At 34.2% G+C, this 15,039-nt stretch overlaps 1 protein-coding gene across 2 annotated transcripts in view; it reads right to left on the bottom strand.

The window, feature by feature from the left end:
* LOC145254440 (coronin-7-like) overlaps window positions 1-4,169 on the bottom strand; it is a 398,384-nt gene extending 394,215 nt beyond the window's left edge. For both annotated transcript variants that reach the window (XR_013863766.1, XM_080113025.1), the window contains exon 1: window positions 3,796-4,169. The gene's annotated coding sequence lies outside the window, so the exon portion shown is untranslated. The remainder of the gene's footprint in view (window positions 1-3,795) is intronic.
* Window positions 4,170-15,039: the final 10,870 nt, after the last annotated feature.

The raw sequence follows: 15,039 nt of genomic DNA, 5'->3' as shown, positions 1-15,039 counted from the left end.
GGTTCAAATTTCGTAGAAGCACGCACAATTTTTTTTTTTTTTTTTTTTTTTCAAGACAAGGAAATAACTTTTCATAGTAAAGTGTTTATCTGTTATCGACCGGGAGCAAAGGATCTTTCTTGACTGGGGTAATTTTAATTTTTGTCGCATAGAGCAGCCCTTTTGGAGAAGTTGGATATTCCCTAGATCAACCGTGTGTCTAATTTCGCCCCCGTGAAGGCAAAGAGACCCATATTCATATCAACGTATCATCACCTGCGAGGAAAACATCAATTTACAATTTTTCATTTCACATACTTGAAACAAAATCACTAGCACACAGGCTACACAGCAGTAGCAGTATATTGCGTCTGGTAGGACAAATATTGACAGATGATGCGAATGATAAGTTGCAGTTCCTGCCTGTCTGCTGTTTGTTCACGAACTCCTGTTTGGGGAAATAAACCCCTATAAGCAAATTGCTCAAGTGAAGAAAAAAAAAAAAAATCAAATTTCTGAAAATATGTTCTTAAACTATATTAGTATTGCTCAGAGAGAGCACTTCGACAAGTACGTTTGTCGTTTCATTTTGATAAAAGGGCGAGTACAATATCACAGTAGGATCTGCGTTCACGTTTATTATTCATAAAAATAAAATAAGACGTTTTACTTTACTTATAAGAAATTATAAAAAATAATAATAATAAATAGCAATTTTAGTCTTTTGTCCAACTATAGACAGTCATTTTAGGGGAAGCTGAATTTTTCCCACACTAAAAACCGACTTTGTGTCTAACTCTCCCCTCGTGGGGAGGCAAAAAATAGGAACAGAGTTGTGTCACCGAGAAAAAAAGAGGTGGAGGAGGGGATTAGGAAGAAAGGCAAAGTCGGGCGGTATCAACACAAAGACATAACAAGGGGGCGAATGTATTTCCTCAAGACTTTGCCAGCATCCGGACTTTAATTCAAAAACTGAACGTTTTGAAGAACTTTTAACAAGATTTCTTGGTTTGGGACTTGTGCAGTTTACAGACTGTTTTTTTTTTTTTTTTTTTTTTTAATAGGATTTACAAGCTAAATGCAGTGGTTACGGTACGTTTATTAAAATGTTTGATGAAAGGTACAGGAGAGTTTAAAAGCCCCCCCCCCTCTTCCATAACGTTATTTCAGCACGATCCGTAAACTGCATGAGCACCCTCCTTTGTTGTTTTTAAAATTAATGCGATTATCGATCTTATTAGCCTCTAGTGTGCGGGTTTTTCGTCTCTACATAACTTTTTTTTTTTTTTTTTTTTTTTTAGTAATCGAATATTTATCGAAGTCAAAAATACAATAGCGTCAAATAAAACGAAATTTTGAAAATACCGAAAAAAATCATTTCTGGTTTAAAAATAAAATCCTTAGCAAATCCTCATTACAAGATTGAAAAGTTTTGCATTTGCAATGATTTAATCTGATCAGTTTATAAATTTATACATTAAATTAATTAAAAACAACAATTAGGGTATTTCGTCTGGCATCCGAAGAATTTTAGTACTTCGACGGAAAAATCTCAAAATGGTCGAAGCAGTTTGAGTTTACGATTTCAAAGCCGGGAAAAATGTAAAGAGGCAGACGACACTAAACATGCGAAGAAGATTTGGGTTAAGGTTACAATAAAAAGGATCAAAGTGTAGTATCTGTTCTTCAGATGCTACACTTCATTTTCTTGTTCTCTTTCGGTGGAGGAGAAATCCTTCACGACTGAGACAATTTTTATTTTTGTACCTTTTCTCCACGTTAAAAAACGACCCTGGTGTCTAACTCTGTCCCGTGGGGAGGCATAGTAAATAGGTACAATAAAAAGGAGGAGGGATTCGGAAGCTTACCTCCTTGTTCTAAGGGAGGTAACTATTTTACTAAGAATTGTAAGAAAAATTATTTTTCTTTCAACTATTTCATTTGATGTAACAAAGTTTGATACTTATGCACTTATGTTACCGTGCTGAAATAATAACGTTATTATTTTGAAAACCAGAGGGTGTTTTGTAACTATTCTGTGCTTCCACCTAACAATTAAAAAAAAAATCGTGAAACTTGAATTTAGCAAAAAAAAAACTATTAAAATAGTGCGGTAACAAAAGTGCATAATCACCTAAAGTTTTATAACATTAACAACAACAAAAATGTGAAATGCGACGATATAGTTTAAGTTTAATTGTAAGAAAATGATTTTTTTTTCCTACTTGAGCTACTTTCTACTTGAGTAAAATCAAAAACAGTGAGTTAAGATTCTGAATTGAAAATTAAATAAATAAATTAAAAAAAATAAAGAAAAGTGTGATAAACTGCTCCAGTCATTTCTGGAACTGCTTCGTCAAAAATTCTGAAATCCTCAGATATCCATTCATTACAAGTATCCCCAATTTCGTTCAATCAATAATTTAATAAACAAAATTTCAGTTTAATTTTTTTAATTTGGTTAAAAAAGAGGGGGGCTGAAAGTGAAGACACTCCCGAATAACGTCAGTTGTATATAGCAGGAGTAAAAACAAGCGTTTGATTTTTTTTTTTTTTTTTTTTCTTTTTTTCTCTCGACAATGAACATTTGCTTTTTTACGTCAAAGTCCAAAGGAAAAAAAAAAGAAAGCATTCTTCTAGTTATTTGTCCACGGATGCGGAGTAAGACACAAGGTCGGTTGTCGCTTTTACATCTAATAAAACCAAGCAAATGTATTGTTTTTGTTTTAAGAGAGTTCCGTCCGCGGCAAGGGAAAAATTAACAAAATTCCTTACCCTCTCTTCGTTAAGAATGACTTTGCTAAATTTGCCGAGGGATATTAAACTGTACAAATGCCGGTCAGTTTTAAATATGTGGAAAATCCAGCTACCCCATAAAGGCACATTTGGTTGGGACATAAAATTTAAATTGTCTCAGTCTAGAAGGATTTGTTATGATCAAGGACATAAAAGATGAAGTGCAGTGGCTGCAGTGCAGTGCACTTCGCTCCTAGCTACAAGGCTAGAATACAGAAAAATATTCAATCAAAAAATTAATGGAAAAAAGAAAAAACGTATTGTACGTATTTTGTGATAAATAATTTTAATTTAAGAACTGATTTCGTTCAATTGAAATATATTAAAACTAATTTGCAAGTGTCGATTAAAAAAGAAAAAGAAATCTTCTAATTATTTTCTTTCGTCCGTTATTATGCATTATTCCAATTCCTTGAAAGATGACATCGAACCAAAAACAAAAAACCACCTTGTCGGCATCGTTTTCATGTCTATGATTTGTGAAAATATAAATATTGATAGCGAAAGATAATTAAAAATTGGATATGTTTAACATAGAAGGGGCTTAAATTTGAATTTGAAAAATATCGTTAAAAATAATAAATAAAAAAAAAAAAAAAACTCAGCCTTTATGTAATGAATGATAATTTGACAAAAGCCGGGCAGTTTGACATAAAGACCCGATGCTCCAAATTTCAAATTCATTATGTACAACAAAATCAGAACGAATATACTTTTTAAATTAAAAAAACAGAAATAAATAATTTTGCTACAGATTTTCATTTTAAAAAGAAAAAATATCTGTGACTACTATGTATATATATAACACAAAAGCGTAATAAATTTAAGGATCGATTCGATTTAAGAGGTTTCCTTTTTGTAAGTGATAAACCTTAGATGCATTAAGATGCAATATTGTTGTGCAGAGAACGACGCGTCTTCCTTTGTGGCGTTGTATAAACTCTCATTGGAAAGCTGAAATAAATTACGACCTGAGAACTGTTAAATGGGTATAAGAACAGAATATATGGTAATACTTACTAAATTGACTGATTATTCGGTAAGACCTCTGTTTCTTATAGTCGGTTTGTCTAACTGAAGCTGCTTTAGTGGGTGTGTATGTTCGTGCGTCAATGTGTCACGTGATATCACTTACTTCCGGGTCCAGTTAAATGGACATGGTTTAAATTGTTGTCAATTTCATTATCTGTTTTTCGTCTGGTATCGACAGCCTTTCTTTTGATTCGACAACTGTTTGCTAGACCTTCGTTGCAGTGGCGTTTTCTATGTTCATAAAAATACCGCATTATTCAAATACCACGTGCACCAAAACATTAGTAAACACATTCTATTTTCATTTTTATTGTCTACTTTTAAAACCACGAGTTTTGTTCTTGTTTGTTTATTTTTCTTCCTTTTATTTATTTTTTTTTCATTCATTCGTTAACCGCTGTTTTGAAGTGTTGTTTTTAGCAGTAATTTTTAATATTAAAAATAAAAATAAAAAAAAGACGGCAGTTAAAAAAAAACAAAAAAACGGCGATCGGCATTTTAATCGGCCTTTGAGCTAAATCAAAGTGTAGTTCTCAGGGGAAAATCCATCTCTACTAAAAATCACACACACACACACACACACACACACACACATATGCGTGTGTGTGAGTGTACACGCGCGTTTCTTTTTGAGATTTTTTCCACATTAAAAACAATATTCTGTCTAACTTTGCCTTCACAGAGAAGCAAGTAAATAGGGTTTCGTTTTAAGGCTATTTTTTATTTATTGTACCATTACTATAGAGATTGTTATAATATATAGTGCTTATTTAAATTGGCACTTACGGCGACAATTAAAAGTAAAGAAAAACAGAAAAGTCTGTACGCGTACTCGTTACGGAAAGAAGATGTCATATTCTACCAGTTACGTAAATCGATAAAGTAGTTCTTTTTTTTAACTAAGAAAATCAATATTTGCGATTTTTAATGACCTGTATTGAACAAAAGGCTGATTTTTTACCATGACACTTTGATTGTCTCCTTATTTATTTCATTATATTTAATCATGGCCGACAAAAACGCTACGGCGGCTCGCTTAGTCGTAAAATGTGATTTATGTGAAATAAAAAAATTACTTGATCAATTACGTAATTTTTGGAATATGACATCCTCATTCTGTAACAAGTACGTAGATCATACAGACTTTTCTGTATTTTCTTTACTTTTAATTGTCACCATAAGTGCTAAATTGAATAAACACCGAATATCTTCATCGTTTTCGGCTTAATTTTCGATAATTGATTGCAATGTTTTGTTTGTTTTTTGCTTTTTATTGAATCCAAAATATTTTTGATGTTTCAAAATGTTATTACACAAAAAAACAATAAACTGCGAACATCCTTTTTGCACACAAATTAAAATAAATCTGGTTTTAATGAAATGTAAAAAAATTAAAAGCAAAAGTGAAGTTACGCGTACCAAATTTGGTAGCATTCTATTCACTAGTTTTGTTGTTGTTTTAGTCTATAAGGAATCAACAATCTGATAGACAGACCGAAGCATTATTTCTGCAGAGAAACATTTTATATTTTTTTTTTTTTACATAGGAGTCCCCAATTATCAAGGCCCGGCGGCCACTCGAGGATAAGGGTTATAGAGTATACAGTAGTCAATGGGATAATATTGTAGTAATCGTTAGTAATGGAAATTTGATAAATTGGATTACTTAAGGGGGCAGTTCATCAAGAATTTGTTTATGTTGGACTTGAAGAGAACCAAGTTGTAGTCAGCTGGGAAGCAGGCAAATGGAAGAGAGTTCCATAGGCGTGCAGTTCTAAGAAAGAAGCTTTGTTCATGGAATCTACGTTTTGATTTAGACACAGATAAAAAGTGGAGAAAATTATTGACAGTGGTTTCAGCTAGACAGGTATTTTTCGTGAAAGCATGACGACGGGGGCCCAGAGATTGGAGCTCAAACGGGCACTTGCCATGAAAATAACGATAAAACAAAAACAGGTTCACAACGTCTCTTCTATAGGAAAGAGGTTGCAGGGAAGAGAAAAGGGCATCCTCCACTAAACTACGAAGTCTATTTTAAACTCTGTCAAGGCAGAATAAGCTGCTTCTAGCAGCTCCTGCCCAGATGTGGCCACAGTACTCTCTTCTTGGACGTACTTGGCTTTTATCAGGAATGAGATATCTACTAGAGCGGTAGGAGGATCCCACCATTTTTCCAGCGACCTTAGCAACAGATTTGATGTACGTGTTCCATTTCAGATCAGGAGTAAAGGTCAAGCAAAGAGCACAGAAGCTTGCAAAACACGGAGCCTCACCAAGACGAGCGCCATCCATTTCAGTTGATTAGTTATGCCATTTCTACCCGACCTCGTGCTTTAATTTCCTGCTCGTGACATTGTTAATGTCCAATAGTAGATAAAGTCACAAAATCTAGGATTGAGTTGATTGCGAAAAAAATCTGTTGTGTGCATTAAAAAATATGAGGAGTCATTCTGAGTCAATATTTGTTTTATTTTAAGCATCTAAACACAAGAACTACACGATTTAAATATGTAAGCATTACTTAAAAATAACATTGGCCGTTTTGTAAATGCTTCATATCGGCCATAGTAGTCTTTATAGGCTCTCTCTACCGTGCTTGAAGATTACTCATATCTGAGAGTATTCTGCATCTCTTCAAGGCCACCATTTGCCCATGCATGGAATATTGTTGTCACATTTGGGCTGGTGCATCTGCCAGTAGTCTCGTTTCTAGGTAGACTTTAAAAAAAAAAATTAAAAAAAAAAAAGAGTTGCGAACCTAGTAGGTCCCACACTGTCGACCAAACTCCAACCTCTGTCCCATCGCCAAAATGTGCCTGTTTTACAAGTACTTTAATGGTAAGTGCTCGGATGAACTCTAAAGACTAGTATCCCCTCTACGTAAATATCCCCCACAAACCAGACAAACAGCAAAATTCCACCCTACACTGTAGAAATCCGTAGATTCCATAAAGCCTTCTACCCAAATTCCCATAAATTTAGACTCAGACTTAGGAATCCCCTCCCAGGCCCTAGCTTCTCTGACTATACTGACATGCAGAAGTTCAAGTGTAATGTGAACAGACATCTCGCTGTCCAACTCCCTACATAGTATTTCTGTAAATCTGGTCCCAAATAGTAGTTCTTTGGCGGACGTACACGAGTGAGGCCCCCATTGCGAAATACGCACTGACTACATTTTGTACGCAGCGCGTTGCAGGGAGCGTCCCTTAAACCAGAAAATCACAGCCCCATTTTACGTTGTCGTCACTGTTTTTCTCATATCGAAAAACTGAAATCTTATTTTCTTGAATAAAAAAAGAACCTACTCGATGAGAAAACGACTGTTTTTAAACCATAAAAAACACGGTAGCATAAGTGCATAAGCACCATTTTTTTTTTTAATTTTGTTTGTTAAATCCGGCAAAAAAAAAACAACATAAAATAATCCGAAAATCGCAAAGTTCAAGCAAAATTTAAAATTTTATTTTTTGTTTTATTTTTGAATAAAAAATAATTAAAAATAAAACTGTCCTGTTCTCGTCGAGTAGGTTTCTTTTTTATTCAGAAAAATTTCACTGTTTTTCGATATGAGAAAAACAGCGGCGACAACATAAGTAAAATGGGACCGTTCCGTGCACCGTGCACACATGCATTTTCTGGTTTAATGAACGCGAGCAGTATCAGAATTTTTGTAGGAATTTTTGACACCCCTAACACGAAACTGCGAATACAATATAAAAATCTCGGAATTTCTCTGTTAAAAGTGGGTTATTTATTTTCTTTATGGATCATACTTCCAAAATAAACTATTACAGTTGTTTTAAAAGTAATAGAAATATTTTTTTTTTAAACAGTAATGAATTTTCCGAACTCAATATTTTTCAATTTTTAAACTCAATATTTTTCAATTTTTAAATTTTAAAAATCTATCAAAATTTTTCTATTGATTCTATTTTTACGATATTTTCAGGGTAAATGTGAAATTTTATGTTCTTTCCAATAAATCGAATATAATATTTTAGACAAACGTTTTTTTTTTTTAAATTCACGACCCCCCCCATCCCAATTTTTAAGTGTCTATTAAAAAGTAAATACTTAATTTAGTAACCCGATGAGTACATAATTATTTACTCACAAATTGAAGAGAAAAGGTCAATACATAATATATTCAAATTTAAAAAAAAAAACATAGTGTTCTTTTAGAATTTTACCTGTAAAGTTTGAAGTTTAAAACCTTTTTTTTTAAACCACGTTATTTGTTTTTTCTTTTTTTTTTTTTAATGGAACCTTGGTCCTTGCTCCTTTAATTGAAAAAAAAATTAGGGATTGAATTACATTTTTCGAGGAGTTATAAGCTTGGAAAGACAGGGGGTCGAATAATTCACGCCTCCCATTTTGTAAATGTCTAATAATAATTAATTTAGAACCCGATGAGTACATAATTATTTACTCACAAATTGAAGAGAAAAGGTCAATACATAATATATTCAAATTTAAAACAAACAAAAAACATAGTGTTCTTATAGAATTTTACCTGTAAAGTCCGAAGTTTAAAACCTTTTTAAAAAAAAAACACGTTTTTTTTTTTTTTTTTTTTTTTAATAGAAATCTTGGTCCTTGCTCCTTTAATTGAAAAAAAAAATTAGGGCTTGAATTGCATTTTTCGAGGAGTTATAAGCTTGGAAAGATGGGGTGGAATTATTCACTATTTTTCACGAAATTTCTGACACGCTGCGTGCGTACAACATTGTAGTCAATTCTGGTGGATTTAATTTCGTAATTATTATTTTTATTTTATTTTTTATTTACAAGTTCATTCATTAATTTACGCTATTGTAATATTCGATTTATAGAAAAAAGGAAACTGTCACACAAGCGATAAACACGCATTCACTGACGCAATCGAAATATTAATTTTATCAATATAGAAATTCCAAACACATACGGACACGGCGTTTCTTTCTTTCTTTCCCCTCTTTTCTCTTTCTGCCTGATTACTGTTTGGTGTTCGAGTTAACCTCCTACCTCCTCTCCCCTACATATTTCTTCTTCTTCAAGCATGTGTGTGTGTGTGTGTGTGTGTGTGTGTGTGTGTGTGTGTGTGCGCGCGCACGCGCGTGTGTGTATCTCTCTCTCTCTCTCTCTCTCTCTCTCTATATATATATATATATATATAGAGAGAGAGAGAGAGAGAGATACACACACGCGCACACACACACACACACACACACACACACACATATATATATATATATATATATATATATATATATATATAATATATATATATATAATATATATATATATATATATATATATATATATATAGAGAGAGAGAGAGAGAGAGAATTTGTATGTTGTTTTGATGTGGTTGCGGTTTCAGGTTGGTGTGATTTGTGCAGATTGTGGTGTCCAGTGTCCACTACTATTACTGTTTTTCGACTAGTCAACATAACCATAGGACCATAGCGTGCTCAGTTTTATACGTGCGTGAGCGCGCACGCGCATGCGCGCGCACACACACACACACACACACACACACACACACAGAGTATCCTGTCATTTAAAATAGACATATTTGTATTTGTAAAAGTCTCTGGTGTCTTTTGTGTCTCTTTGTCGCATATACGTAACATCGATAAATATGCATTGGATTATTTACTATTAATCGAATATTTATTAAACTAAAAATATAATAAAGCATACGTAAAACATTTTTCGATCTTCTTTTCATTTTCCGCTTTTTGTTGGTTGGCATGATTATATCGCAATTATTTACCTTGAAATTCACCGATCCGACGATATATTCCCACCTGGCCAACGCCGGGTAATCACAGCTCATTAAAAATGAATGAAGATCGGCTGAGTAATGTGTCGTCGTAAAATAAATATGTACGTCGGTCGGGCTAGTAGTCACTTGGGATTTTTTTTTCTAAAGATATATATCCTAAAAAAAATTGGGGTTTTGAGGATGGGGGGTAATGAATGATCTGCAATGATTGATAAATTAAATAAAGTTTATTTATTTCATGCTCCAATCGATCAGTGAAAGATTCTACCACGTATGATAAAATCAACGTAGAAATTATTAGTGCTATTATTCTATATTAAAATGATCAAATATCGAATAATATTGCGTAGTAAATCTTTCGCGTTGCAGACACATGGCATGGCAACGAAGAAGAGGGTTTTTCGTACGTAGCTGAACACAGTCGGCAAATAAAACGGCATTTCACGTGCATACTCTGGTTTCCTTTCTTTTCTTTTTTTGGCTGTTTAATTTTTTAATTTAAATAAAATAGACAAATTAAAATTTGACTTTAAACGATTATAAAACGTGATTGTTGGGTATATATATATATATATATATATATATATATATATATATATATATATATATATATATATATATATATATATATATATATATTTACTCTTCACAATAAAATTATCTAATAATCAACTGGTATGGAAACGAATTTAGGAAAACTCGTCCCTGGAAAACTCGTCCCTGGAAAACTCGTCCCCTTTCGCTAGGTAGGAAAACTGGTCCCTTATGGAATAAATATCGATTGAAAACACATTTTATGATCGTTCTTGAAGGAGATATTGTTTTTTTTTTAAATAGACTATAGCTCCCATAAAATTAAAAAAAAAATATTTTTACTTGTTTAATGTTTTTTTTTTAGGTAGAAAACGGACACTTAGAAAATCGATTTTATTTAAAAAAAAAAAAAAAAAAACATTGAACAAGTAAAAATATTTTTAAAAAATATTATGGGGGGGGGCTATAGTCTATTTAAAAAAAACAATATCTCCTTCAAGAACGATCATAAAATGTGTTTTCAATCGATATTTATTCAATAAGGGACCAGTTTTCCTACCTAGCGAAAGGGGACGAGTTTTCCGGAGACGAGTTTTCCCGAGACGAGTTTTCCTGGGGACGAGTTTTCCTGGGGACGAGTTTTCCGGGCACCATGGAAACCTGTGATTATAGGTCTTACAAAATATTATTGGCAGTAATATTCTATAAGTACTATCCCATCTAAATAAGAATTGCTCGATATACAAGATAGAGCAAATAAATCAAATTTTAGTCATTCAATGAATTTAAAAATTTATGACGTGAAATGTTTGAGTTTCAAATCATAAGATTTTTATTATTCTACGTAAGACAAAGAATACATTTGAAATATTCTAACTCCTTATCCTATAGGACTTCGATGTCTACCATCTCTTCAGAGGAGAAAATATTAGCAAATGATTATAATGGTTATGCTTATTTGCTAAAGTCAGTGAGACATGGAAAATCAGAATTAAATGTTGTTTAAGTATTTAAATATCATAGAGTAAGGGAAGTTAAAATCCGAAGTGAATGTCTTTGTCTGTTGAAGAATTGGATGCTTTAAGGGCTGGCTGAAGGTGTGGAACATGTGAGCGCTTTGTACTGTCTAAAGCAAGATATGTCACATGAAAGACGCCTTTATGCACCCTTACCTTGACGACCTGATGAGACAAGCTGTGTGGTGTGTGGCAGAAATTGCAAGTCAACTGCTGGTCTGAGGAGGCATGTGGTTGTGCACAGAGACACCATACTACAGAGTGGCCCAGTTAATCTGGTACAGACGCTTGGCTTTACGTGTCATCTTTGCTTCAGGCCATGTAAGTCGACTGCTGGTTTGAAGAGCCATCTTTGTGACCATGTGAGATGAACTGGGGCGGGAGGCTGATAGTGGGGTTTTGTTGGGAAGAACATCGATCATCTGTAAAGATGAAGAAATCATTTATATATATATATATATATATATATATATATATATATATATATATATATATATATATATATAGGTAAAAATGGCACCGGTAAAAATGGCAAAAGTGTATAAATAGGTAAAAATGGCACTTTGACAATGGAAAATAAAGACCGTTTGAAAAGTGCGGGTAAGCTCCCATCCATCCTAGTTTAAAATAGGGTAAAGCCCCCACCCACTCAAAAAATAAAAAATATTTTTAATAGTCATTTATACTGGTAAGTTGGAGGCAAGGTTTAATTTTTAATAAGTGCTAACTATGAATCAACTAAAACTGAAAATGCTTTCTGCTAGTTTGACTGATTTTTTTTTTAGCAAGCCAGTATGAAAAATTTTTACGGAGACAGAGATAAGGAATATAAATTTAATTGCTTGTATATTCACTCTCTTTCTCTATTCGTTTGACTATTCATCATCTTGTCTTCTTCTTGTATATAATAAAGTAAACACAATTTTTTCCTTCTGGACGAAACTGTCATAGTTTGACAACAAGAGATGGCACATAGAAAATTATTATGTTTACGTCATTAGCCATTACGTTATCTAGATATAGATCGCAATTACATACACATTGTTTCGTAATTTTAAAACATTACTTTTATTTCGAGGAGCACCATGATCATCACCGTCCTAACCTACGGATGACGTAGCTAAAATTTCACTCTCTCTATACCGAATCCTCTTACGACACAATTCTACACTGAGTGCATTTATACTTTTTCTTACTTTTCTGCGTGTTAGCCACCATTAAGTGATTAAAGAATTTTTTACACGACCGCATATTCTTACCTCCCACGGCATACAAAAATAATGATTTCTCCTGTACATAAATCCAGCACATCTGATTGGATGAGAATTATACATTCTACAATTCCTCGATTCGGTTATTCCAACAATAAACGAACACTTCTCAACTATAAACCATTCCGCCATTTCTGTAAGTATACTCTATTCATACGTTTTTATTTGTACAATTTGCGTAATTATTCCGCTTAGATTTACTTATGCAATTCACGTAATTGTTACACAAACAAACTCTATATTTTACTGTTTATTTGTGAAGATATTACACTCCAAAACATAACTCATTTACTGACCAGCGAGCGATACAGAGAGAGAGAGAGAGAGAGAGAGAGGGAGAAAGAGAGAGAGAAAGAAAAAGAGAAAGAGAGAGAGAGATAAAAAGATAGAGAATGAGAGAGAGAGAGAGAGAACTATAAATGGCTAAAATTAAATCACGCTATTAGTTCACATGTTAGACTGTGGTTAACAATTATTTCGTTTTATTTGGCTTTCCAGTCACGGATTCGATTTATATGTTTGCTTGTTTGTTTATAAGCACAAACTATAATTGGATATTTGATTTTTAAGTTTTTACGTCTGTTTGCATTATAACTGCTTCAGAAAGTATAAATGGCTAAAATTAAATCAGGATATTATTTCACATATTAAGATGTGGTTAACAATTAATTTATATTAACCTTGTATTTTATTAATAAAGAGACCCCAATAGTAGTTCTCGGGACGCATCCGATAATATTTTGCTTCATTTGGCTTTTCAGTTTCCGATTTGGTTTATATGTTTCCATGTTTGTTTATATACACAAACTATAAATGGATAAAATTACATCACGCTATTATTATACATGTTTTTGTTTTTTTTTACACAGTGATCACCACTTATCAAGGCCCGGAAGCCACTCAGAGATAAGGGTTATTGCAAGTACATTACGTTAGTGTGGAGATTTGATGAAGTGTTTACTTAAGGAGGCGGTTCATTAGGAATTTGTTAACGTTGGACTTGAACACATCCAGGTTGTAGTCAGGTGGGAAGCAGGCAGACGGAACAGAGTTCCACAGGCGTGCAGTTCTAAGAAAGAAGCTTTGTTCATGGAATCCGCATTTTGATTTAGGCACAGATAAAGAGTGGGGAAAATTTTTCACAGTGGATTCAGCTAGACGGGTGTTTTTCATGAAAGATTGGCGAGGGGGGACCAGAGATTGGAGCTCAGACGAGCACCTGCCATGGAAATAACGATAAAACAAGGATAGGCTCGCAACGTCTCTTCTGTGGGAGAGAGGTTGCAGGGTAGAGAAAAGGGCATCCCCCACTAAGCCACGAAGTCTATTTTGTAGAGAATTGCATCAGTAGTGAGATATCTTCTGGAGCGGTAGAAGGATCCCACCATCTTTCCAGCAACCTTGGCAACAGACTTGATGTACGTGTTCCATTTCAGATCAGGAGTAAAGGTCAACCCCAGAAGCTTGTCAAAACACGGGGCCTCTCCCAGACGAGAGCCATCCATCCCAATTGATGCCAGATGAGGATCAGAGTGTTGATTATGTAAGGATAGGAGTTTGGTTTTAGATGCATTAAAGGTAACCAGCCATGTCTTCCCCCACTGAACCATGCGCTCGAGATCAGAGGAGAGAGAATCAGAGAGAACTTTGTCATTTACAGCCTTTGATGTGTTGCCGTAGATGGTCGTGTCATCAGCATAGATGTCAACGAATGATTTAAGTATGTGTTTAGGGAGGTCATTGATGTAGATCAGGAAGAGAGTTGGGCCCAGGATTGACCCTTGAGGGATTCCAGCATTAATACTGCAGGCCTCTGATTTTTGTCCATCAATCACTACTCTTATGAGCCTATCAGAGAGAAATGATTTAATGATTGAGAAAACATTTCCAGTTATACCGTAGCTGGAAATCTTGTGAAGTAGACCCTTATGCCATACCTTGTCAAAGGCCTTTGATATGTCAAGAGTAATTGCCCTAGAAAGGAAGCCTTTGTCAAGAGATTCACTAATCCTGTGAGATATAACCGTCAGCACATCTGCGGTAGATCTTGCAGAGCGGAAACCATATTGTGTGTCACTAAGAAGGTTGTTTCTGCTGAGGTGGTTGACTATTTCTCTATTTAATATGGATTCCAGCAACTTACTCATAACACACAGGAGATTTATTGATCTGTACTGAGAGGGAGATGACTTATCACCTGAATTCTTAAATACGGGGCAAACTGATGAGGTCTTCCAGGGAGTCGGAAAGCACTTCTCCTTAAGGCAGCGCTTAAACAGTTTCGTATGGGAGCAAGTTCTGGTTGAAGCTTTTTTAACACGATAATTGGGAAGCCGTCAGAGTCAGTTGCTTTACTGGAATCAAGGTTTTTGATTAGCTTGGCGACCTCATTCACGGATATTTGTATGTTACCTAGCGTGTTCTGTGTTATAGGAGGAAATATGGGGAGTTGATGGCCTTCGTCGCATAGGGTAGAATTAGCTGCAAAGTTCTTTGCAAATAGTTTGGCCTTGTCTGATGCTGACGAGATGACCTCTGGTCCATTGATAATGGTTGGGATAGAACGCACACTTCTGTTCAGGATCCTATTTGTTATTTGCCAAATAGGAGGATGTCATTAAATTTTAATTTCACTTAA

This window comes from Euprymna scolopes, chromosome 3 (assembly GCF_053919585.1).
Source record: "Euprymna scolopes isolate OS-2025 chromosome 3, ASM5391958v1, whole genome shotgun sequence".
Lineage (NCBI taxonomy): Eukaryota > Metazoa > Mollusca > Cephalopoda > Sepiida > Sepiolidae > Euprymna > Euprymna scolopes.
The sequence above is the reverse complement of the archived record's forward strand: the minus strand, read 5'-3'. Positions and strand labels throughout refer to the sequence as shown.